At 46.1% G+C, this 23,434-nt stretch overlaps 1 protein-coding gene across 6 annotated transcripts in view; it reads right to left on the bottom strand.

Moving 5' to 3' along the window:
* TMEFF1 (transmembrane protein with EGF like and two follistatin like domains 1) overlaps window positions 1-23,434 on the bottom strand; it is a 166,289-nt gene that overhangs the window by 122,687 nt on the left and 20,168 nt on the right. Inside the window, exons 1-2 of one of the 6 annotated variants that reach the window (XM_042912847.1) lie at window positions 8,083-8,226; window positions 5,846-5,948 (exon numbers count right to left, since the gene is read on the bottom strand). The exons of 1 other annotated variant lie outside the window; for it this stretch is intronic. The gene's annotated coding sequence lies outside the window, so the exon portion shown is untranslated. Of the gene's footprint in view, window positions 1-2,254; window positions 2,286-5,845; window positions 5,949-8,082; window positions 8,227-8,447; window positions 8,532-8,604; window positions 8,644-23,434 lie in introns of those variants that run through there. 4 more of the 6 variants (XM_042912848.1, XM_042912844.1, XM_042912846.1 and 1 more) reach the window with 4 other exon arrangements.

Below are 23,434 nucleotides of genomic sequence, written 5' to 3'. Positions count from 1 at the left end.
ATCACTAGCTAAGTAAATCCAGAGTTACCAATTTACTTTGCTTAATTTTGTAGAACAGCAGGCCTCCCTGGGCCATGTGGTTGCATTCTGCAGGGCTGTAAAGGATTCTGGTATGAGATGGTGTACCCCAAAGGTCCCCTATGGATTCCCAATAGCTTCATGAAGGAGGCTGTTTATTCCCAGTAACCACTTCCATTTCCCAGATCAGAAAAGTGAGGCTTGGTAACTTGCCTGTGGCCACACAAAGAGTAAGTGGCAGAACCAGGATTCTGCACTCCACCCTGCTTAGCTCTCCTCTTCAGACCTAGTGACTGCTTGTGTCCCTGCTCGAATTACATGTCAATTAGCAATCTGTTAGCAGGGAAAGGTCCTAGGGTAAAGCTACTCAGGAGATGTTCCCGCCTCTGTCCATCTCCTTTTGGGGCCTCTTCCCCTCCCTCCCATCACCTCTACCTCTATGTCTCAGACCTAGGGCCTACAGCCACCCCGCCCCAGTGTACAGTTCTCTAACCAGAGCTCTGAAATAATTTCTGCTGTTGATCTGATGGGAACGTATAGTTTGAAACGTAACTGTAGAGATGATATGGAGCTTGCTTTTTTAAATTTTTTTAAATGTTTATTTTTGAGAAAAACAGGGACAGAGCGTAAGCAGAGGAGGGGAAGAGAGAGAGAGAGAGAGAGACAGAGAGAGAGAGACAGAGAGAGAGAGAGAGAGAGAGAGAGAACAAAGCAGGCTCCAGGTCTGAGCTGTCAGCACAGAGCCCGATTGGGGCTCGAACTCGAGGATGATATGGAGCTTTAAAATTGTCTAAGCCCCAGGGGAACATTAATATTTAGCTTAAGCATCTGACAGTCCCAAGTAAACAAACTTCCCAAAGTAAGAAATCTCCAGGCAAAGCTTAATAGAAACGTCAAGGCTAGAAAATACATTCTAGCTTAAAACTACTCAGTAATGTCCATAATTAGTTATAGACGACAACATAACAAGCCTTCTCTGCTGCATCAGCTTTTATTAGAGAAAGATGGGCCTTCCCTGCCCCCCAACTCTGCTCAATATAGATCACCTTTTCTGTCTGCTGTTCTGGAGACAACAGTGCTACTGGTCCTGATGCGTGGTTGTGGTTCAACTAGCAGCCCAGTGACCCTCACAGAGTGGGCCTTCATTAAACATTTAATGAATGAGGGGCACCTCGGTGGCTCAGTTGGTTGAGCATCCAACTCTTGATCTGGCTTAGGTCATGATCTCATGGTTCATGGGTTTGAGCCCCACACTGGGCTCTGCGCTGACAATGCGGAGCCTGCTTGGGATCTTTCTCTCCCCCTCTCTCTGCCCCTTCCCCACTCAAGCTTGTGCTCTCTCTCTCCAAATAAATAAATAAACTTAAAAACCATTTAATGGATGAATACATTTTGATATAGGCATAAAACTGCCTATGATGCACAGAATGAGTATCATACATAATAGTCTGTACATCAAAAGCTGCATTCAAGTAAAAGTGGTCAAAAAAATAGCAAAATCCAAATGCAATGAAAGTTGCCCTTGGGCCAGGCAAAGACTCGTAGACAGGACTAAATAAGAGCATGAATCCAATACCAAAAAAACAAAAATTTAAAAAAAAACCAAAAAAAAAACAGAGAATACAGCACAATTCTCCAAACACTACCATTGACTAAACCACCAGAAGATTATAATAAGTACATTTAATATCACTTTAAAACAAAAATCCATCTGTTATGGATTGAATGTAGCCCCCAAATTCATGTGGTGAAGCTCTAACTCCCACAGTGACTGTATTTAGAGATTGGGCCTTTAAGGAAGTAATTAAGGTTAAATAAGGTGATAAACGGGGGGCCCTGGTTCAAGGGGATTTAGTGTCCTTACAAGAGACATCAACATTCTCTTTCCCTTTGCCTTCGTCTCTCCCTCCTTCCCTGTCCCCTTTCTCCCTGTCTTCTCAGGGGCTCACAAAGAGGTCACGTGAGCACACAGAGCGATGGCAGCAGTCTACAAGCCTAGAGAAGAAGGTTCACTCAGAATGAAACTTACTTTGCTGGCACCTTAATCTTGGACTTCCCAGCCTCCAGAACTATGAGAAATACATTTCTGATATTTAAGCCACCTAGCCTGTGGTATTTTCATTATGACAGTCCAAACTAACACACCATCTAATGATATTTTAAGTCCACCAAGGGTCAATCTAAGTCCTAAAATTTGAGCCAAGACGAGAGAAACTTGGCCAGATTTTAGTATTACCTTTCATGGAAAAGGGAGTTCTTTGAAGTCAGTACTCAGAATAGGAACCGTGGCTGAAGATCTGTGTAGAGCTGAGACCTGGGAGAGATGTCAGGACCTTTTAAACCTTAATGAGTTATTGCTCGTGAAGTGACATGAACCAAGACACTGAATGCAGAAAACCTGGGCTCAAATCCTGACTTGAGCACTCACTTAGCTGTGTGGCTCTGGCCAAGTCAATTAATCTCCAGTGTTTCACTCTAAAATGAGGCTAAATCCCTACTCTGTCTCACTCCCTCTGCACAGCTACCCTTCAATGGGTGTAAAGAAGAAACACAGACTAAAGCTGCAATAAATTTTAGTTTCTTCCACCCCTCCCACTCATATTAAGCTGCTTCCAAAAATAGAATAGTGGTCTATATACAAGATATACTCGAATACTTATTGGCTCTTTTATTGCACAGACACACAATTCAACAAATGTAATGAATTCCTGCCAAAGGCTATGTACTGTCCTAGAGCATGCAGGAGACACAAAAACAAGCTGAAGCCTACAGCCTGGAAAGAACGCTGGCATGCCTAAACTGATAACAGACAAGCACAATGACACAGACACCACAGAAGAGGACAAAGCACCTTGGGCAGTCAGAGAAGGGAAGAGGTTAATTTGCATGCTTCATGAACAAGAGGACTTTGGAGCTAGATCTTTAAGAATGTAGAGGATATGAACACAGAGAGTTGAAGGAGATCATTCAGATAAATAATTGATAAGGGCCTAGACTCTGAGTGGTGACCATGTTAATGGGAAGGAGAAGGTGCACACCAGAGACTGTTTCAAAGTGAGAAATTACCAGGGTATGTGTGTGTGTCTGCATGAAGGTAGGGGATCAACAGGAAGCAGAAGCAACGAGGGTACAGGAACCCCCACTCTGTGCGGGCACCAGAAAGAGAGGTATTGTTTAGGATTGAGGAGGTCATACATATTTCAATGAAGACCTAACATAGTACAGCTTATTGTGTGGGGCAGGCTGGTGACAGTGATAAGCACAATGACAGAGATGTGCCTAGGGACCCTACTCCAGGACTGGGGGGGATCTAGATTAAGAACCTTAATTCCTACTAGAATAGACTGGAATTAGAGTTAGCATTGGAGCAAAGGAGGGCCACGACTTGGGAGACACTGAAGGAATGCATACAGATGTGTGGGTGAGTGGAGGGGAGGCAGATGTGGCACCCATTCCCTAAGAGAGGCTTGGCAACACGTTATGCGTGATTATTTGGCTCTGAAGAAGACGGATGACAGGCTATTTCCTAACCTGGTCTGTTGCCTCGGTGTCTTCACTCAGCATCCCCACGACACTGATCCTGACATGTTAAAACTAAGACCAATCCTCTCATTTTACAGATGAGGAAACTGGGGCTCATAGCAAAATAGGGGGCTTCCTGGGATTCTAGCAACAGAGGAGACTAGAAGCGAAGCTTCCTCATTTGTTTTCAACCCCTCCCCCCCACATCTCCTCTTTGGGACCCTCTCATGGTCAAGATGTCCTTTTGTGAGGTGCCCTCAAGCCTTCCCTGCTATCCATCCTATCCGGGAACTTGAAGGAAACTGCTCTCAACTCTGACATTAAATTTGTGACAATTAGGACAAGTCCACTTTCCTCCTTGTCAATTCCTCATCTCGAAATTATGAAGCTAAAGTGGGTGTTCTCTAAAGCCCCATCCAGTCCTGGCAGTCTGTAGTAACTCTGAGGCTATGATGGGTTTTCTGCAACCTAATTTCCACAGTTCTCTGCCAAATACGCATCAATGGTATCTTCTGGTTATTTATGAAGCTGGTGGTGCTACTGGCCAATGAAAGAGAACACTGAAACAACAGAGTAAAGCGATTTCAGCACTTTATGAACACGGGCCAGTGAAGGCCCATACACAGGTTTAACCTAGATGTTAAGTAGTTCCAGGTGAAACAGGTGATTGGACCTCGTCACTACAGTAGCCCCAGCAACTAGAATGTAGCTGGCGCACAGAAGGCGCCAAATATTGATAAATATTGGTAAATATTTGTGGGATATATGTTGAAACTAACCTGCTCGCCATTTTCATTTTTTTTACTAATTATATCTAATTGTTCTACTACCTAAAATTTGTCCTTTTATAGAGGATTTATAATAGAAATTACTTCTTTGCTTCTCCCTGTAAATGTTATTGTACTGTATGCCAAATTTCTAAGAGGTGCACTATGACGGTGATGGCTTCATGATTTCATTCTATCCAGAGGTAGGAGTGATCAGACCTTACGGTGCCTGTGCCCACCTCCCCGTATACCTGCTCTCACAAGTCCAGACCTGACCACCCCAGATGGCCACTCACCTGGGCCCTCTCTGCCTCCTTCCTTCAGAGGGCTTTACGGTCTTATACGTTGCCATGAACTTGCTTCCTCTAATGTTCCCCCTCGTCTTCCCCTTCACCACCCACCCCAGGCAGCCATGTAACTTGGAAGTGTTTATTTTTACCATCTGTGTCTGAGTGTGACTGTGACCAGAACCAGCCTTGTGTTTAAGGCATGAACTTACACCTCCTGTCTTTCCACCCTCACACTTTCCTCTACAGACCAGATGAAGGTTCCTAAAAGTCCCTACCCGTACCTTCCCTCCCTCACAGCTCCAACCTAAACCGTCTCCCCACCCCAACCCCAAGCTCCCTGAAATTCCCCACGAATCATTTTTAAAGTATCGTCTACACAAAGCACTTTTATAATACAGTAAGTTCCCATTCCAGCCCACTTCTTGCCTGTGGGTACTCGCTCCTCTCCCCCCACTACTTCAAAACAACCAGGGGCTCTCAGATCTCTGGGACAGGGATCCCAAGTATTTACCCCTCTGCAGCACTCAGAATTACTCAGTACTATGATCTATCCATGTTCTCAAGGGTCACCAATATCTGAGGGTGAACTCTTGAGGCTTGGAACTACGTTTTATTTGTATTTTTAGCATACCGCAGATTCTCAGTGTTTGTTCAAAAGAAAGTAAGGGTGTCAGGGAGATCATCTCTCCCCAGCTCCATTCTCTCCCCTCAGCACCACACATGTCTCCACTTGTCCACCAGCTACCTCTGTCTAGCTGTCCATTGTGGGCACCTCAGAAATCTCCAATTCTCCGTGTACAAAAAGCAATGAACTATTCCCCTACTCCTAAACCTCCTGATCGCCGATGATTTCAGCCACATTAACTTGGGTCAAAGCAGAAAACTCAGCATGTTCTTCCATCACAGGTAACCAATCACTAAGACCTAGTGTACATTTTACCTTAATGTTTATTATCTCCTCTCTCATCCTTATTGCCTTATATTCTTGAGGTCAGGCCCCAGTTCTCAAAATCATCTCCCACCTTCCAGCCCCTCTTCCACACAGCTGCCAGAGGGCTCTTCCTAAAACTCAGTGATCATGCCATAACTCCTGCGCGTAAACCTCTTACATCTCCCTCACTCCTCAGTGATCAAGTCCAAACTCCACATATAGCATTCAAGGCCTTTTCAGATCTGGCCCCGATTACAGTACCCCCTCCACCCCACCCCTCTTTCCCTATATTTTTCAACCCAGCAGACCAAACTCACCTTCATGCCCTTGAATATGCTGTATTCTCATGACTCTGTACATGGGGCTTCCTCTGGCTGGAATCCAAGGTCCACCAAGAGTTCATTTTCTTTCTTCCCTTTTCTTTTTTAAAGATTTTACTTTTAAGTAATCTCTACACCCAACATGGAGTTCGAACCCACAACCCTGAGATCAAGAGTCAGATGCTCTACCAACTGAGCCAGCAGGTGCCCCACCAAGGGCTAATTTTCATCCCTCAAGATCCAACTCTCATGGCATTTTTATGACATCTTCTTCAACTAAAGTCCAGGCTGTCATGTTAATTTACAATAGTTTCCTTCTAAAAGGAGTTTGAGGTGGCTGACAAACCATGCACACACTGCAAATATGTATGTGTATATATTTATATATTTGTGTGTGTGTGTGTGTGTGTGTATTTTTCTTTAAGGGAAAGAATATCAGGGCAAAGATAAGGCAAGGGTTAAAAAAAAACCCAGAAGCTAGGGAGTGGTGTAGCATTCAAAACTTCTATCATAATGTCTCATACTCCCCTTGTTAGAGATAATTTGACCCTGAGTTTTCTATCCAAAATGAATTAGTTACTCCTCTGTGAGCTCACTGCCAGTTGTATATGACTATACTGTAGCACTTCCCATATTTTTTTGTAATTTGCTCTTTGTGTCCATCTCCCTCACTGGACTGAGAAATTCATAAGGGAATACATAATTTCTGACTCATCTCTGTATCCCCAGCAGGAAGCATATGACTCAGCAGACAACTGGTACTCAGCAGACATTTGTTGAATGAATGTCACCGTGGACAGGGAAGAGGGTACTAGTGTTGGGTGAGCTCCCTACCAGGCATTTGAAAAAACATTGTTTTATCCTCATAAAAAAAAAAAAAAATTACATGGCTGAGAAATGGCAGAGCCAGGATTTGAACCCCAAACTATCTCTCCAAAGCAACTGCTCTTTCCATTAGCACACTGCTCCCTACCTTCACCATCACTATCTACTCAAATATCCACTCCTTCAAGGTCTGGTTTAAAAAAAAACCCTCCTCCAAGAAGTCTTTCCTACTCATTCAGGTCCAGCCCAGACCTTCCACAACACTCAAGTAAGAAACAGCCACAATTCAGGAGAGGAAAGGGCGCCTTCTCAGTAGGGGTAGGTGAGAACTGAGCAGGCTGCATAGGTATTCTGCAGATGGTGTTGTGAGGTCCTGAGCTCCCCCTGCCAGTCCCTTTCCCTGGGGTACAGTCACTAGGCCTTCGTGCCTTTCTCTCCAGTCTTCAGGGTCCAAAACCTTCAAGTTCTCCCCATTTCAAACTGAACCCCAAGTGAACTGTGTTCAAAACACACTCCTTCATTACATCGGTCAGACCTTTGTATTTTAAGTGTCTTATCAACCTTTAGCATCTGTGAGTACCCCAATCTCTTGAAACACATGAAAATAATTTCAGGAATCACAAGAAGGGACAATGACATTTTAGGAAGCCCAATCATCTGGCTCTCAACCCATCTGAATATTTTTGGGGTGGCCTGGGTGTAAGAAAAGACAACCTGCGATCTCATCCCAGCATCCCTTTCCCCTCCCTGGGAGCAGGATGCCTGGTCTCTAAGGGCAGGATGGAATCCTGGTCCAGAATGCTTCTGGGGTAGTGAACTCTGGTCCCTCCCTCAACATCTTCCAGAGCTTCAGAATTCTTCTCTCTCCCCCTCCCCAGTCCACCCCTTTCTCTCCCTGGTCCCAAACTCCCATAACAGCCCTCAACCTTAACTTAGGAACTATGGTTTTGAATTCATATTCAACAATTCCCTTGGTAACACAAACTCTCATCTGACATGCTGAAATCCACATCACTGGCTCTTGTATTTTTCCACCTGGTTTTAAATGTGTGACAAATAGAGCTCTGCATCCAACCCCTCTCCTGTACTGCAGGAACGTTTGTAATCTTAAGTGTTACCACATCTAAGAAACAACCAATCTCTCCGATCAGAAGAGGTAGGCTAAATAAATTCTTCATGGTTTCCTACTCCTAAATAAAGATTATTCGTGCAATTTACAGTAGCCACCTCATAGCGCTGGTGTGATGATTTAGATAACTCATACCAACTGTTTAGTACCTGGGGCCTGGTACACAAAAAGTGCTCAAAATTTGGCTATGATCATTTATGTACACTATCTCTCACAATAGTACCAGGAGGTGGGTATTATATCACGCATTCCCCAAACCCCAGCACCCCCTCCTCCTTACCCCATTAACAGTAGCAGCAGCCCAGGCTCGGAGTAAAGAAGCTTTCCCAAGGTCAGGCGGGCACCGATATGATGATGCTCGGCCCTCGGCCTCTGACTGAGGGACCCCTCCCATTATACCCTCGGACGGGGCACCGGGGGGCCTTAAAGGAGACAAGTATGGAAAAGCGCTGAGCACAGTGCCTGGCAAAGAGCAGGGACCCTGGGATGCGAAGACCGCGGCACTGCGGTCGCCTGGACTCCTCCCTAGCTGCTCCCCCGGCCCGGGGGAACCAGAGTCCTCCCACCCCCACTCCGGGTGCGCCGCGGAATCACCCCGAGGTCCGCGCCCTGGGGCTTTGTACGCCGCAGGCCGGCCCCACTCACCGAGTCCCAATCGCGGCGCGCGGAAGCGGCCGCCTGGCCTGCGGGGCTGGGGTCGCGGTGGCTCGGCCCGGAAACCCGCCATGCCGGCCCGCGGCCCCCGCACGCCGGGCCCGCGCCCCCGCCCCGCTGCGGCCCGCCCGGCGGGGGAGCCTCCTACCTGCAGCGGCGGCGCGGCGGCCGAGGCGACCGGGGGAGGGGCCGGCGAGGCGCGAGGGCGGGCGGCCTCGGCTCCTCTCGCAGGCGGGGCGGCCGGGAGGGCCGCGGGCTCCGGAGCACCGGGCAGCGGCGGCGCGCCCCCGGCCGGCCAGGCCCCGCCGCGCGCGCCGCGGCCACAAAGCCCGGGAGCCGCCGCCCCCTCGCGGGCCGGCCGCCGGCTGCGGGTCCGTCGGCGCGGAGCAGGGCGGGAGCGCGGCCCCGCGCAGTCCCCACCTCCCTGAGCTGCGGCCGCCGGGCTCCCCCGAGGCGCGGGGCGGGGCGCGGGGTGTCCCCCGCCCACCCGACCGTCTTCCTCCGTGCTGACATCCCAGTGCTGATTGAGTTCCCTCTTCCCACCTCTGCGGAGGGGCTCCTGGAGGCCCCGAGAAACTGTGTTTCATCTCCTTGAACAACAAAAGAATCCATTTGTCACAAGGGATTTGGCGGCCATGGACACGAGTTAGCTCCGTCCAAGTCCTCTGTCTGAAAAGGGCCCCCTTTTCTTTTGGGACACCCTGCTACTCGAAACAGCCGGCCCTCGTGTGCTTGGTTCATCACGGAGTTTTGTTTTGTTTTGTTTTTTTATTTGCGGGATGTGTCTCCCCCTAGGCTGCGCGCTCCTAGGGCAAGGACTGTGTGTGCCCTCTGAAGCCCAGGACCTGGGTCAGACACTTTGTGCTGAGTAAGTGGAAATTCACGCGCAGATCAATGAATGCACAACAGATCAAAGTGTAGAACAAGGCACGTTTTATTGCACCTCCCACAAGGATGGTGGCTAGGTGTTTCTTACGTCCTGTATCCATCGAGAAGATTCCAAGCTCAGAAGGGCAGAAAGAGCTGTTGAACTTTGTTTTAATTAAGGTGAAATTCACATAACCTAAAATTAACTACTTTAAAATGAATAATTCAGTGGCATTTATTACATTTACAATGTTGAGCAACCAACATCTCTGTCTGGTTCTGAAAAATTTTTATTACCCAACAGTGACTCCCCATTCCCTCCTCACTCTCCTCCACCCCCCCCCCCCCCATCTCTGGGCAACCACTAATCTATTTTCTGTCTCTCTGGATTTGCCTATTCTGGACATTTCATATACATGGAATCACAGTATGTGGCCTTTTATGTCTGGTTTCTTTCACTTAGCTTGATATTTTTAGGGTCATCTATCTTGTAGCATGTATCTATCAGTACTTCATTCCTTTTTAAGGACAAATAATATTCCACTGTATGTATACCACAATTAGTTTATACATCATCCATTGATGGATATTTCCATTATTTCCATCCTTTGTGAATAGTGCTGCCCTGAACATGCCTGTAATTGTATTTGACTGGGTGCCCGTTTTCAATTCTTTGAGATATACATACCTAGGATTACCCAGGATCAAAAGCGCCAGTAAAAATGAAGATATTATAAGAGTTTTACTGCTTATTGTTTATTATCATAACAATAATTTGTCTAGTATCCAAGTAGCTTTGAAATTTTCCAGAGAACCTGGAAACTAAGACCAGCCTGAGGAAGTTGCTATTGATAAACAAACTTTATGACAATCACGTCCCTGGAACCCAAGGCAAGATACCATTTCTACTATAGTTTTCCACCCCAGTGCCACATTAGACATCCATGAATATTTCCTTCTTAAATAGGGATATGGTCCAGAGAAAACAACTGGGGTGTGAAAATAAGAGTGTCAATTGGGATTAGAAATGTGATTGACAGATGGCACAGAATGGGAAAAACGGTGGATTTAACAGATAGGTTCTGGGTTTGAATCCTGACTTTACTGCCTATATCTTTGTGAACTAAGTTAAACTCCTTGAATCTCAGTTTTCTCATTTCTAAGGTAGGAATAATAATACCTAACTTGGCAGGGTAGATTAACCTACTTGACTTCAGTAAATGACCAGTATTATTATTGTTATTTTTGGTTATTTAAAGTAATGATGATTGACTTGAGTCACATGCTGAAATGCTGTTAAGGAAACACAGAAAACTCATATTTAAATTAAAAAATATTTTTGAGGGGCGCCTGGGTGGCTCAGTCGGTTAAGCGGCCGACTTTGGCTCAGGTCATGATCTCGCGGTCCATGAGTTCAAGCCCCGCGTTGGGCTCTGTGCTGACAGCTCAGAGCCTGGAGCCTGTTTCGGATTCTGTGTCTCCCTCTCTGTGACCCTCCCCTGTTCATGCTTTGTCTCTCTCTGTCTCAAAAATTAAAAAAAAAAAAAAAGTTAAAAAAAAAATAAAAAAAAAATTTTTTTTGAATGTTTGTTTATTTTTAAGAGCGAGAGAGAGAGAGCGCGTGAGTGGGGTAGGGACAAAGAGAGACAGAGACACAGAATTTGAAGCAGGCTCCAGGCTCCGAGCTGTCAGCACAGAGCCGTGAGATCATGACCTGAGCCGAAGTTGGACACTTAACCAACTGAGCCACCCAGGTGCCCCAGAAAACTCATATTTAATTATGTGTCTCCTCCCCGAATCAAGAGAGCAAACGTTCTCCAAAACAAACATGACCAGGGAATCTACTCAGACCTGTAATGTGGTCACTGCCCTCCCAGTTCTCTCCGTGTCCCTAACTGAGTTCTCTTCATGTTCCTTTCCCTTGAACAAACTTCTTTAATCTGTCTGAAACTTCTCTGGAAAGTAGAGTAGCAATACCCACTTAACAAGATTGTTTGATGACTCAGTACCGTATCTGTCTCTAAAGGGCTTAGCACAATGCAAGTTTCATAGAAAATACTTAATCAATGTTAGCTGTTATTTCATTATTAATAATAAAGCTGTTATCAGGGTGCCTGGGTGGCTCAGTCTGTTAAGCGTCAGACTTCAGTTCAGGTCATGATCTTGCGGTTCATGAGTTCAAGCCTCACATGGGGCTCTGTGCTGACAGTGCAGAGCCTGGAGCCTGCTTTGGATTCTGTGACTCCCTCTCTCTCTCTGCCCCTGCCCTGCTCGCTCGTGCTCTCTCTCTCTCTCTCAAAAATAAACATTAAAAAATTTTTAATAATAATAATACAGCTGTTATAACTTCTCTGTAGAAAATGTTAACAGAAGGGTAGGGTCCACATATCTAGTAAAAGGAAGGCCTATAGAAAGAACACATCCAGGTGACTCGTCTCTTCCCCAAGAGCATGGGGCTTGCCTCAGATGGTCCATCCCCATGCTGGAGGCACACGATGCACTGTGCTCTGATAGCATGTGGAGAACAACTCTGCAAATGGTCTCCTCTACACTCAGATCCAGTCTCACCAAGCAGTTGACATAGGAGTTGGTTTCTACACAAGTTTCCTTACAGGAGGAAAAATAGACGGATCATCTAACCTGAACACTCTAGAGTTCTGAGAAAGTACAGTTCTCTTTGAAAATTAATGCACTGGTATTTCATTTATCCATGTGCCTGTTTTGATTTTGACTGGCCAGATCCAGTCTTCCTAAAATCTAATGAAGTATAGACATTAGAGACTTCTTTCATCTGGCTCTTTGGGGGGTAAGGAGTAGATTCATTCAAATTTGCTAAAGAAAAAGATGTTTATTGAATTACAGGTGAATTGAAAGACAAGAACCCAAGTTGAGCAGGGCCTCACAGGCACCTAAGAGCCAATAGGAACATTTCTCTCTCTTATTTGAGGTGTATCTTTCTGTCTCTGCCTCTCTGACTTTTTCTTCTTGTCTCTCAGTCCCCTCTCTTTGTCTTGGCCTGCCTTTGTCTCCCTCTGTCCATGTACTTCCCTATCTCCCAGCCTGTTCCTTCTGCTTACTTACCTGCACTTGACCATCATGGGTACCTCAGCCTAGGGTAGAAACCTCCTCCTTGTCTCTTGGTTCATATTTACCCACACAAAAAATGTGACTGATCTAGCTTATCATTTCACGCCAGGACACAAGCTGGCAGCTTATGAACTGACTAGTTTGGGACTAGAAGTCCATTTCCGACTCAATCGGCAGTTGTGGGATATAAGGGAGGTATCATCCAGTACAAAAATAACCACCCAGCACAATGGACACTGGGAGTGGGGGTATTCACTGGATACGGGCATGGGTGGATAGATGCACCAAAATCATACTTTCTGAGCCAAATATCAGGATAAGTTGTACTAAGAGTATTTGCAATCCATTCTCTGATGGTAGAGGTAATCTAGGAGATATAGTTCTGATGCTAAAATATCAAAACTTCTGAAGCATTTTGAAAGCTAATGACAAGAATAAACACAGATTTTTGAACTTGAGACTTTTCTGGAAAATATTAGTTACTCTAAGATGGTGAGTGATTTTATAAAGCAGCATACGTACATCACAGAATTGTTTAGAGGACTGAGGTTTGTATATAAAAATCATTTAAGTAGTTCCCATATAATACAAGCTATTATCACATAGTGGAAGACCTATCTGTAGTGATCCTACTAAGGTGCAACTATACTATCAGGCAATCCCTGACTGTTGGTCCATCTGTCTCTTGGCACATTTCTCTTTAAATACAATATTAAGCACAGATAAGCAGGAAAATAGTTTTTAGGAAGCTTCAGGGATTCCTCCTAGGATCTTACCACTGAGGGCATTGAGTTAATATTCTATCTGAACATCTCCTTCCCGAAGTTAGAGAAAGGTAGGCTATTATTCTTCAATGGCCACATATATCCAAATATCTTTCATAAGACGTGGGCACTGAGATCAACAAAAATGCCTCAGTTTACAGGACCTATCTGTCCAGGGAAGGAATGAGGGGCACAGAGCATGGAGCGCTGAACAAGAGGCTACAGGTGAAGCTGTTAAGAACAAAAGCCAGTGTTGATGGAACAATCTAGAGGAGTGTCAGATCAGAAAGTGATGGGGGGAGAGGCCAACGTGAAATACAGGCTGCCTGAAACTTCCAGGACTCAGGGAGTTCAACCTGAGTTGAACACTGCCCTCTGCCTTTTCCTGAGACCCACCTTATCTATTTTATTTTATTTATTAAAAAAATTTTTTTAATGTTTGTTTATTTTTGAGAAAGAAAGAGACTGAACAGGGGAGGGGCAGAGAGAGAGAGAGAGAGAAAGAGAAACAGAATCCAAAGTAGGCTCCAGGCTCTGAGCTGTCAGCACAGAGCCTGATGTGGGGCTCAAACTCACAACCCACAAGACCATGACCTGAGCCAAAGTTGGATGCTTAACTGACTGAGCCACCCAGGCACCGACTCCCTCCCCACCCCGTCTATTTTATTTATTTATTTATTTGTTTATTTTAATGTTTATTTATTTTGAGAGACAGAGAGAGAGAGGGCTAGGGCAGAGAGAGAGGGAGACACAGAATCTGCAGCAGGTTCCAGACTCTGAGCTGTCTGCACAGAGCCCAATCCAGGTCTTGAACCCACGAACCATGAGATCATGGCCTGAGCTGAAGTAGGGTACTTAACTGTATGAGCCACCCAGGTGCCCCACCTTGTCTATTTTAAAGTGGCTGGATTCACAAGCTGCTGGCCACTAAAACTGCTGGTGCCATAGTAATTTGACGTTAACATTGAAGTGGTTTTGGGGAACATGTTGTTGGTACCTAGGTGTATTAGTTATTTATTGCTGTGTAACAAATCACTCCAAAATTTAGAGGCGGAAGCCAACAAACATTTATTATCTCACAGTTTCAGTGGGGCAGGAAGCAGCTTAGCTGAACAGTTCTTCCAGGTCAGTCAGATGGTTTCAGTCAAGATGTCAGCTGGGGCAAGAGGCAGATTCCAATGTTCTTTGTAGACCCAAATTTGTCCTCACAGGTGCTCGTCTGTCCTTCATCTCATCTACATCCAGGCTCAACACTAGACTCGAGGCAACAGCAGCCTGAACACACTGTTCCATAAGCTGTCACAATTACGTCAGGCCTAACCCCTTGAAACTGTCCAAAGACACTGGGGCAAGCCTGCATTACTTTTCATAAAACTGCTTGACCCTGTTTTGTATTTCTAGACCTCCTCTGCCACTAATAGGCTGTGAAACCTTGGGAGGGAGGTTTAGTGCCTGAAAAATGAAGAGTTTGGTTTACATCCTCGATGGCTGTTTTGGCATTATTCGCCACTCCTGTCTTCCTTTCACTATCCAATTTCTAACACAGCAATTCCACTGCTAGGTGTCTCTTCTGGAAAAATATTTACCTGTGGTTACCAAGAGGCATGTTCACTGCAGCTTTGATGATGGAACGTAAAGGAAGGCATGAGGGAGAGAGGCAGAGAGAGAGAGAGAGAGAGATGCAGAAAGGAAGGAGAACAAGGAGGAGGAGAGGAGGAAAGGATGAGGAAAGAAAAGGATAAAGGGAGAAGGAAATTTTGGAAAATACCTAAGGGCCCATCAATAGAATACTTCAATAAACTATGATTTTTTTTTTTTATAGGACAACAAAGCATTCTATTGATGTGGGGTTTTTTGTTTGCTTAATTTTGGTTTTGTTTGGTTTTGCCCAGTCATTTTGGCTCCACAATTTTAAACTGGTACACATTTTAGTCTTGGGCATATTTTCACCCAGGACATTGTGATCTAAGGATGTTGTGATCCATTTTGATGCAACTAAAAAGTTAGCTTGCTCTTAACTCTACAGCAAATATGAATAGCTGGTCCTGTAAGCAAAGGTAAAAAAGCAATAGACCTACAGAAGATGACAAGGAGATTTTACTCCTCTGGAACACCTGAAAGGATTTCCTTACATATTCTCACAAATTAAGAATTAGTATAAACTGTCAGTATTTTATCCAATTCATAATAAATATTTCTGGTGGACACAATACAAAATTAAGTTGACAGTGGCTAAAAGTGCACATGGCAGATGTCAGATCTGCCAACTTTGACTTGCAAAAACAGGACTTACTAGAAATACTAATTATAAACTAGAACTCAAATAGCAAAAAAGCTAACCAATTAAATAGAAAATAGAAACTTTTCATAAAGGAATTGATTTTATTAATCCTCTCAGTTACAATTTCAGTAAAATAAAAATGTAAAAATTTGGACAAGGTCAAAAATTTGATGACCAAGTCATTAAAAGAAGGAATATATGAGAAACTTTCATAGCCAAGAGGAGTTGAAGGGGACATGACAATTAAATATAATGTGCTGTGTGGATGAAACCGGGAACCAAAGGGGGGCATTAGGCAAAGGAAATCTGAATAGAGTATAAGCTTTTGTTAATAATAATGTATCAGTGTTCCTTTTCCCAACCTCAGGCTGGACATAGTGGGGAGAATGCTGACTGCAAGATAGAAAACAGATTGGGTTAAAAAAAATAATGATGATAATGATAATAATCAATAATCAATAATCAAATAATAATAATGATGATGATGATATTGATGATGATGTATCAACACTGGTTCATTCATTGTGACAAAGGCCCCATGCTAATATCAAAGGTTAACAATAGGAAAAATTGGGTGTGGGGGGTATATGCAAACACTGTACTATCTTTAGTTTGGAATGACTTTCACAGTTTTGGGAAGTATTAGGTATTTTATAGGATGTCCCTCAGTTTTTCTCAATATTAGATGGGGGTTATGGATTTGGGGGAGGGAAGTAACTATTAGAATTTTTAATTGTGAAATTCTGCGCATCTAGAGAAATACTACTTGCACATATGGGAAAAGGGTACAGACAAGGGTTTTTGGAGCATTATTTGAGAAAAAGTAAAAAACATCTATTGATAGGGAAATGATTAAATAAACTATGGAATAGCCATAGTGTAGAACACCACATTTCATTGACTATAGGCGTCATCAATTATAGACATCATTATTTTATGTATCACTAAGAAAAATGCTCCTAATTATGACATATTTATCACTCATACTTTTTTTCATACTTATTCAGAAAGCCAACTAAGACTTAAGGCATGGATTTTTTCAAAATTTCATATCATCCTTGTGCATACACTAAAAGGAAAGTATTCACAAAATAAAGACACATCTAAATCTTCTTCTCAGAGCCTGAACCTTCTGAATCATGTTTAGACTCCGAATCATCAATATTCCAGGCTGCTAACATCCATTCTGCAAGTTTTGAAGCATATCCAGCAGGCAATGACGGCTACATCACTACTGCTGCCTAGCTGACAGCAATTGTAAGGTGCATACCAATTTTAAAGATCATAAAATGTGAATGAAAATGTGTGCCTTAAAATAATGAAACAAGGATATCAGGCCACAGCTAAAGGGACCGAGGCAGTTTCATATATGCTACCATGCAAAGCTCTAATTCATATTGCAAAGGAAAAACAGCTAGTTGCAAGAAATATATACACTATGAGCTCATTTATGGAAAAAGCAGAATCAGCCTCTATATTTCTGTAGCAGACACTGAATTGGTTACCTAAAAGATAGGCACAACTTGCTTTTACTGTGCCATTCTATACTTCAGATACTTGCAAGGTAAATTACTTTCCTACACTCCCTTGTTGATAGACGGGTCATGTGATACAGCTCTGGCCAATGAATTATAGGCAGATGTTCTGGTAGGCTTCCTTTCCTGATAAAAATAAAAAACTTTGCAAGAAGATGACTGTTGTCCTTTCCTGTCTAGTGTGTGGACACATTCTTAGAGGAGCAGCAATCACCTTGTGGCTTGTGAGGACAAAAGCCAAAGGCTGTGGATGGTGGAAATGAAAGAAAGAGCCTGGGCTCCTGATGATATCACAGGGCTGTCCTGCATTGCTAGCTCTGCCCTGTCTGCCCCTGAGCTTCTTTCTGAAGACACCAGTGAACTGCCTTCTTTTGTTGGGTATTCAGTTGGCTGAATAGAGTCCTAACTGCCACGAGTCATACAAGTGTGGAGATAGATTTAAAAATATCTGAACAAAGTGTAGACTAAACTGATAAAAGACAACTGGAGGTGGGAGTGGAATGGGGAGTAGATGTTGGGAGGCTTTAGCTTCATTTTCACTTTTTGAATCTCTTACAACATAAAGGTATACACATATTACCTATGTAAGTAAAAAAACATTTTTTGTATAAGACTGATGTCAAATGGAAAGGGACTTGCTGACAGGGAAGGAGCTTACAATGGGGTAGCACCTCAGGCTATTTTTTCAGATGACTTAAGCCCAGGAAGACAAAAGATTTTCTGCTGAGCTATCAGATTACTCTCCATTCAAAAAGGTTAGTATGGATTGATTTATTCTTTTTTTTTTTAATGTTTATTTATTTTTGAGAGAGAGAGCACGCTTGCACATGGGAGAGAGGCAGAGAGAGAGAGAGAGAGAGAGAGAGAGAGAGAGAATCCCAAGCAGGCTCTGCACTGTCAGCATAGAGGCACACAGCAGGACTCCATGTGAGATCATGACCTGAGCTGATAGCTTAACTGACTGAGCCACCCACGCACACCTGGATTGATATATTCTTACTGCAGACTGCTTCATAATGAATACCAGTTCTTTTTCTAAATGCCTACAAATTACCTTTGGTATGATCCATTCTGGGTTTGTATGGGTGCTCAGTAAAAGTCAAGATTACTAGATGGCATTTTTCAAGATTACTTTTTTCTCCTTTTTAAAATCAGAACATGTCCCAGTCTTGAATTTCCTGTTACTACACACATACTCTGACATTTTCCAAGGATTACTAGCATAGCAGTGGCAAACAAAAGATCCTGGCACAAAAACCACAATATGATGACTATTATGCTATTAATAATGATAATGATAATAATAGTACTTATCACTTATCGGGGGTTTTCTGTGTGCCAGGCAGAGTGCTAAGCAATTTACACACAGTCGCATTTAATCTTCACAAAAGCCTGTTGCAGTCCATGGCTATTATCGGTTCCATTTTATTTTATTTTTTAAATGTTTATTTACTTATTTTTGAGAGAGAGAGAGGGGCAGAGAGAGAGAGGGAGACAGAGAATCCCAATCAGGCTCTGCACCCTCAGCGCAGAGCCCAACCCAGGACTCAAACTTACCAACTGACATCACAACCTGAGCCAATATCAAAAGTAGGATGCTCACCTGATTGAGCCAGGTAGTCTCAGGCGATTAACTTGCCCAAAGCCACAGTCACACTAAGTCATAAATGTATTGGAACCCGCAAAGCACCAGCTCTTGACCATTAAATTTAACTGAAAGGCAAAATCAACAGACTTCTACAGGTAGTGGTAAAAGGCGCATCGTGTGCAAACTGAGGTCAGTCTCCAACAGGTTCCCTTTGAGTATCCGTCGACACCCCCTACCTGGCCCCACCTTCACTAACTCCGAGGAGCCAGAGCCGACTCCTATTCGGATCCTATCCGTATTTTCCTTATCACCGCAGGCTGAGTTCCGCAGGCCCCGCCCCCCAGCCGGAGGGCGCCTCCAACGCAAGCGCACTATAGCCTGGAATTTGACTAAGGTTCCGCGCATCCCCGAGTGCAGGGGACAGGTGCTGAGGGGCGCGTGGTGCGGGGCCACGCCTGGAGGTGGGTGGGGCCTCTGTGTAAACTGCGAGAGGCCTGGGCTTTGGGCTTGCGGAAATAAATGGTGGGGAGTGGGCTTCTTCCCCGGAAGGAACCTTAAGATGTTTCCATGCACAAGAGTTTCATCACCCATACATTTATTCCAGAAATTGAAAGGGCGGGCCTACGCCAGCCGACTCCATCTTGTTCTGTGTCCTTCACCTTGACCACACCTCCTCCCCTTGAGTAACCCCCCCCTCACCTGTCTAACAGGACTCGGACCCTTCCCCAGCCAATCGGCTGAGGCCACAGCCGTTACCTCACCAACTGCCCCTGGGCCCCAATAAAACCTTTGTCCTTTTGAAACTCGCTCTCTCTCCCTGGTATCTCACCGCTGCGTCGGTGCAGGTAGGGGATTGAGCTCGAGCTAGCTCGAATAAAGGTTCTTTTGCTTTTGCATCGGACTCGGCTCCCTAGTGGTCTTTGGGGATCACGAATTCTGGGCATAACATTTGGGGGCTCGGCCCGGGATCCCCAAGACCCCTGAGGGACCCCCGACCCGGAGAGCCTGACTGGCCACGGTTAGTGTCTGTTTGTTTGTTCTGTCTTTTCTGTGTGAGCTCACTTCTGGAGTTCTGGTAGTGCCCGACGCGGTCTAAGTGGACGCACTGGAGGACCACGGGCCGGGAGTTTCGGAAGACGTTCCGATTCTCCCTTCTGGAGGGACGTGGAATCCCCTCAAAGGTCTGAGACGAGGCGGGTCGCTCCCGCTGGTCGGCGTGAGGCCGTCGTCTTTGGAGGGACGTGGAATCCCCTCATCGGTTTTGGAGGGACGTGGAATCCCCTCATCGGTTTTGGAGGGACGTGGAATCCCCTCATCGGTTTTGGAGGGACGTGGAATCCCCTCAAATGTCTAAGCTAGCTTTCAGTTTTGCTTCCATGGAGTTGGAAGATTTTCTAGGGGCCCTCTGTTTGTCTGTTTTTGTGTTTCTCTGTTTTGTTCTGTGGACTTACTGGACGGATGTTATGGGACAGACTCAGACTACTCCTCTAAGTATTATGATTGATCACTTTAAGGATGTGAGGGGAAGAGCTAACAACCTCAGTGTGGAAGTCCGAAAGGGTCGGTGGCAGTTTTTTTGTTCTAGCGAGTGGCCAACTTTCAATGTCGGATGGCCACCAGAGGGGACCTTCGACCTCCCTACCATCCACCGAGTCAGGAGTATCATCTCTCAGCCTAAGACGGGCCATCTTGATCAGCTCCCTTACATTATCACTTGGCGGGACCTTGTGGAAGACCCACCCTCTTGGCTTAAACCCTTCCTAGCCCCGCTCCCTCCGGAGCCAAAACCCATTCTTGCTTTGCAGGGGACAAAGAAGAAGAAAAGTCTTATCCAGCCTTCAGCACCCCTCTACCCTGTCTTACAGGGGGGTACTGAAGAAGGATTAATTTTTCCTCCCTCGTATAACCCCTCTAGGATGCTGGAAGAACACCATCCTCCCCCTCCGGGGGAGGCAGACGCTGTTCCGAGAGCGGGAGGCGGAAACGCTCCAGTGGGAAGCCCGCCCTTCACCAGACAAAGGGCTCAGAGGGAGCAATCCGCCTCCGCCGCCGACTCCACTATTCTGCCCCTGCGAGCCACCGGACCCCCAGACGCGGAGGGGAACCAGCCCCATCACTATTGGCCTTTCGCCACTAGTGACCTCTACAATTGGAAAGCTCAGAATCCTAAGTTTTCCGAGAAACCGGCAGGGCTTATTGATTTATTAGACTCTGTTCTTTTTACCCATCAGCCCACGTGGGACGATTGCCAGCAGCTTTTGCAGGTCCTGTTCACGACTGAAGAAAGAAAGAATCGTCAACGAGGCCCGAAAACTAGTTCCGGGCACAGACGGGAATCCCACCACCAACCAGGCTCAGATAGATGCCTCCTTCCCCTTAACTCGGCCCCAGTGGGATTTCAACACGGCAGAAGGTAAGGAGAGGCTCCGGGTCTACCGCCAGACTCTAATGGGGGGTCTCCGAATGGCTGCTAGAAAGCCAACCAATTTGGCCAAGGTAGGAAATGTACAACAGGGAAAAGATGAATCTCCGGCTGCCTTTTTAGAACGGATCATGGAGGCATTCCGTACCTATACCCCCATGGATCCAGAGGCTCCGGAAAGCAAGGCAGCTGTTATCATGGCCTTTGTAAACCAATCGGCCATAGACATTAGGAGAAAATTACAGAAAATAGATAGACTAGGAGAAAAAAGTCTGCAGGACTTACTGGTGGTAGCCGAAAAGGTATATAATAACCGGGAGCTTCCTGAGGACAAGCAGGCCCGCGCCATGGCGACTGCCAGCAGTAAGCAGACTCGAGACCTGGCCAGAATACTACTAGCTACCACTGCTGACTCCCCTGAGGAACGAGACCGCCATCTCCGGCAGCTGGCAGACGACACAAGAAAAGGTAAAAGAACCACCAAAGGGGGGAAGCAGAGGCTGCAGAAGGATCAGTGCGCATACTGCAAGGAGATAGGGCATTGGGCCCGAGATTGTCTGAAAAGGGCCGGCGGGAAAGGAAGCAAGACTGATCGAGTAAAAGTCCTAGAGCTAGATGAACTAAGTGATTAGGGGAGTCGGGGTTCGGACCCTCTCCCCGAACCCAGGGTAACTCTTAAAGTGGAGGGGACCCCTGTTGACTTCCTTGTCGACACCGGAGCACAACATTCGGTCCTCCGCACCCCACAAGGAAAACTAGCCAGCAAGAAGTCCTGGGTACAAGGGGCAACTGGTATGAGCCAGTATTCATGGACTACCCGAAGAACAGTAGATTTGGGAACGGGCCGGGTATCCCACTCCTTTATGGTAATACCAGAATGCCCCTACCCGCTGTTAGGACGGGACTTACTGACCAAGATTGGAGCTCAGATAACTTTCAGACAAGGGGGGCCTCAGGTCACCGATGGCAAGGGCCACCCCATCCAGGTCCTGACCATGAAACTGGAGGATGAATACCTCCTCCACCAGGAGGCGCTCCCGAGAGAGGATAATATAGACAGATGGCTACAAGAATTCCCCTCGGTTTGGGCAGAGACTGGGGGGGGGATGGGACTAGCCGCTCATAGGACCCCAGTCCTGGTAGAGCTCAAGCCAGGAGAGAGTCCGGTAAGGATCAAACAATACCCCATGTCACAGGAGGCCCGGAAGGGGATCCAGCCACACATCCGGAGACTACGAAGCCTAGGGGTACTAGTTCCTTGCCAGTCTGCCTGGAACACCCCCTTACTGCCGGTCAAAAAGCCTCACACAAATGACTACCGACCGGTACAAGACCTCCGGGAAGTAAATAAGAGGGTCGCGGACATACACCCAACTGTTCCCAACCCATATACTCTCTTGAGCTCCTTGGCGCCCCCCAGGGTCTGGTATACTGTACTAGATTTAAAGGACGCCTTCTTCAGTCTGCCGCTGGCACCCCAGAGCCAACCCCTGTTCGCCTTCGAGTGGCATGATCCGGAGGAGGGCTACAGTGGGCAACTCACCTGGACACGGCTACCTCAGGGATTCAAAAATTCACCCACCGTCTTCGACGAGGCACTACACGAGGACCTGGGTGAGTACAGAAGGGAGCACCCTGGCCTCACCCTCCTACAGTACGTAGATGACATCCTGATTGCTGCTGACACGGCCAAAGACTGTGAGCGAGGGACCCAGGACCTGCTGGCTACCCTGGGAGCTTTAGGGTACCGGGCATCCGCAAAGAAGGCTCAGATATGCAGGGAGAGGGTAAGTTACCTGGGATATATCCTGGAGGGCGGACAGCGGCGGTTATCAGATGCCAGAAAAGAAACTGTCCTAAAGATCCCTACTCCCACCTCCCGAAGAGAAGTGAGGGAATTCCTAGGATCAGCCGGCTACTGCCGCCTCTGGGTTCCAGGTTTTGCTGAGATCGCCAGGCCCCTATATGAAGCTACCAAAGAAGGGAAAACATTTAAATGGACTGAAAAAGAAAAAATTGCCTTTAATCAGTTAAAAAAGGCCCTCCTAAGTGCCCCAGCCCTGGGCCTACCAGACATTATGAAACCCTTCCACCTCTTTGTAGACGAACATAAGGGAATAGCAAAAGGGGTTCTAACTCAAGCCTTAGGCCCCTGGAACCGCCCAGTGGCTTACCTGTCTAAGAAACTAGACCCAGTGGCTGCCGGCTGGCCGCCATGCCTAAGAATTATTGCGGCGACAGCACTCCTAGTCAAGGATGCAGACAAACTGACCCTAGGACAGGAGATCTGGATCACAACCCCACACGCCATTGAAGGGGTCCTGAAACAGCCTCCTGATAGATGGATGAACAATACACGTGTGACTCATTACCAGAGCCTCCTACTCAACCCTCCACGAGTGCGGTTCCACCCCAGTGCAGCCCTCAATCCTGC

Source organism: Panthera leo, chromosome D4 (assembly GCF_018350215.1).
Source record: "Panthera leo isolate Ple1 chromosome D4, P.leo_Ple1_pat1.1, whole genome shotgun sequence".
NCBI classification, from domain to species: Eukaryota; Metazoa; Chordata; class Mammalia; order Carnivora; family Felidae; genus Panthera; species Panthera leo.
Note: the sequence above shows the minus strand (reverse complement) of the source record. Positions and strands in the feature narration are given on the sequence as shown.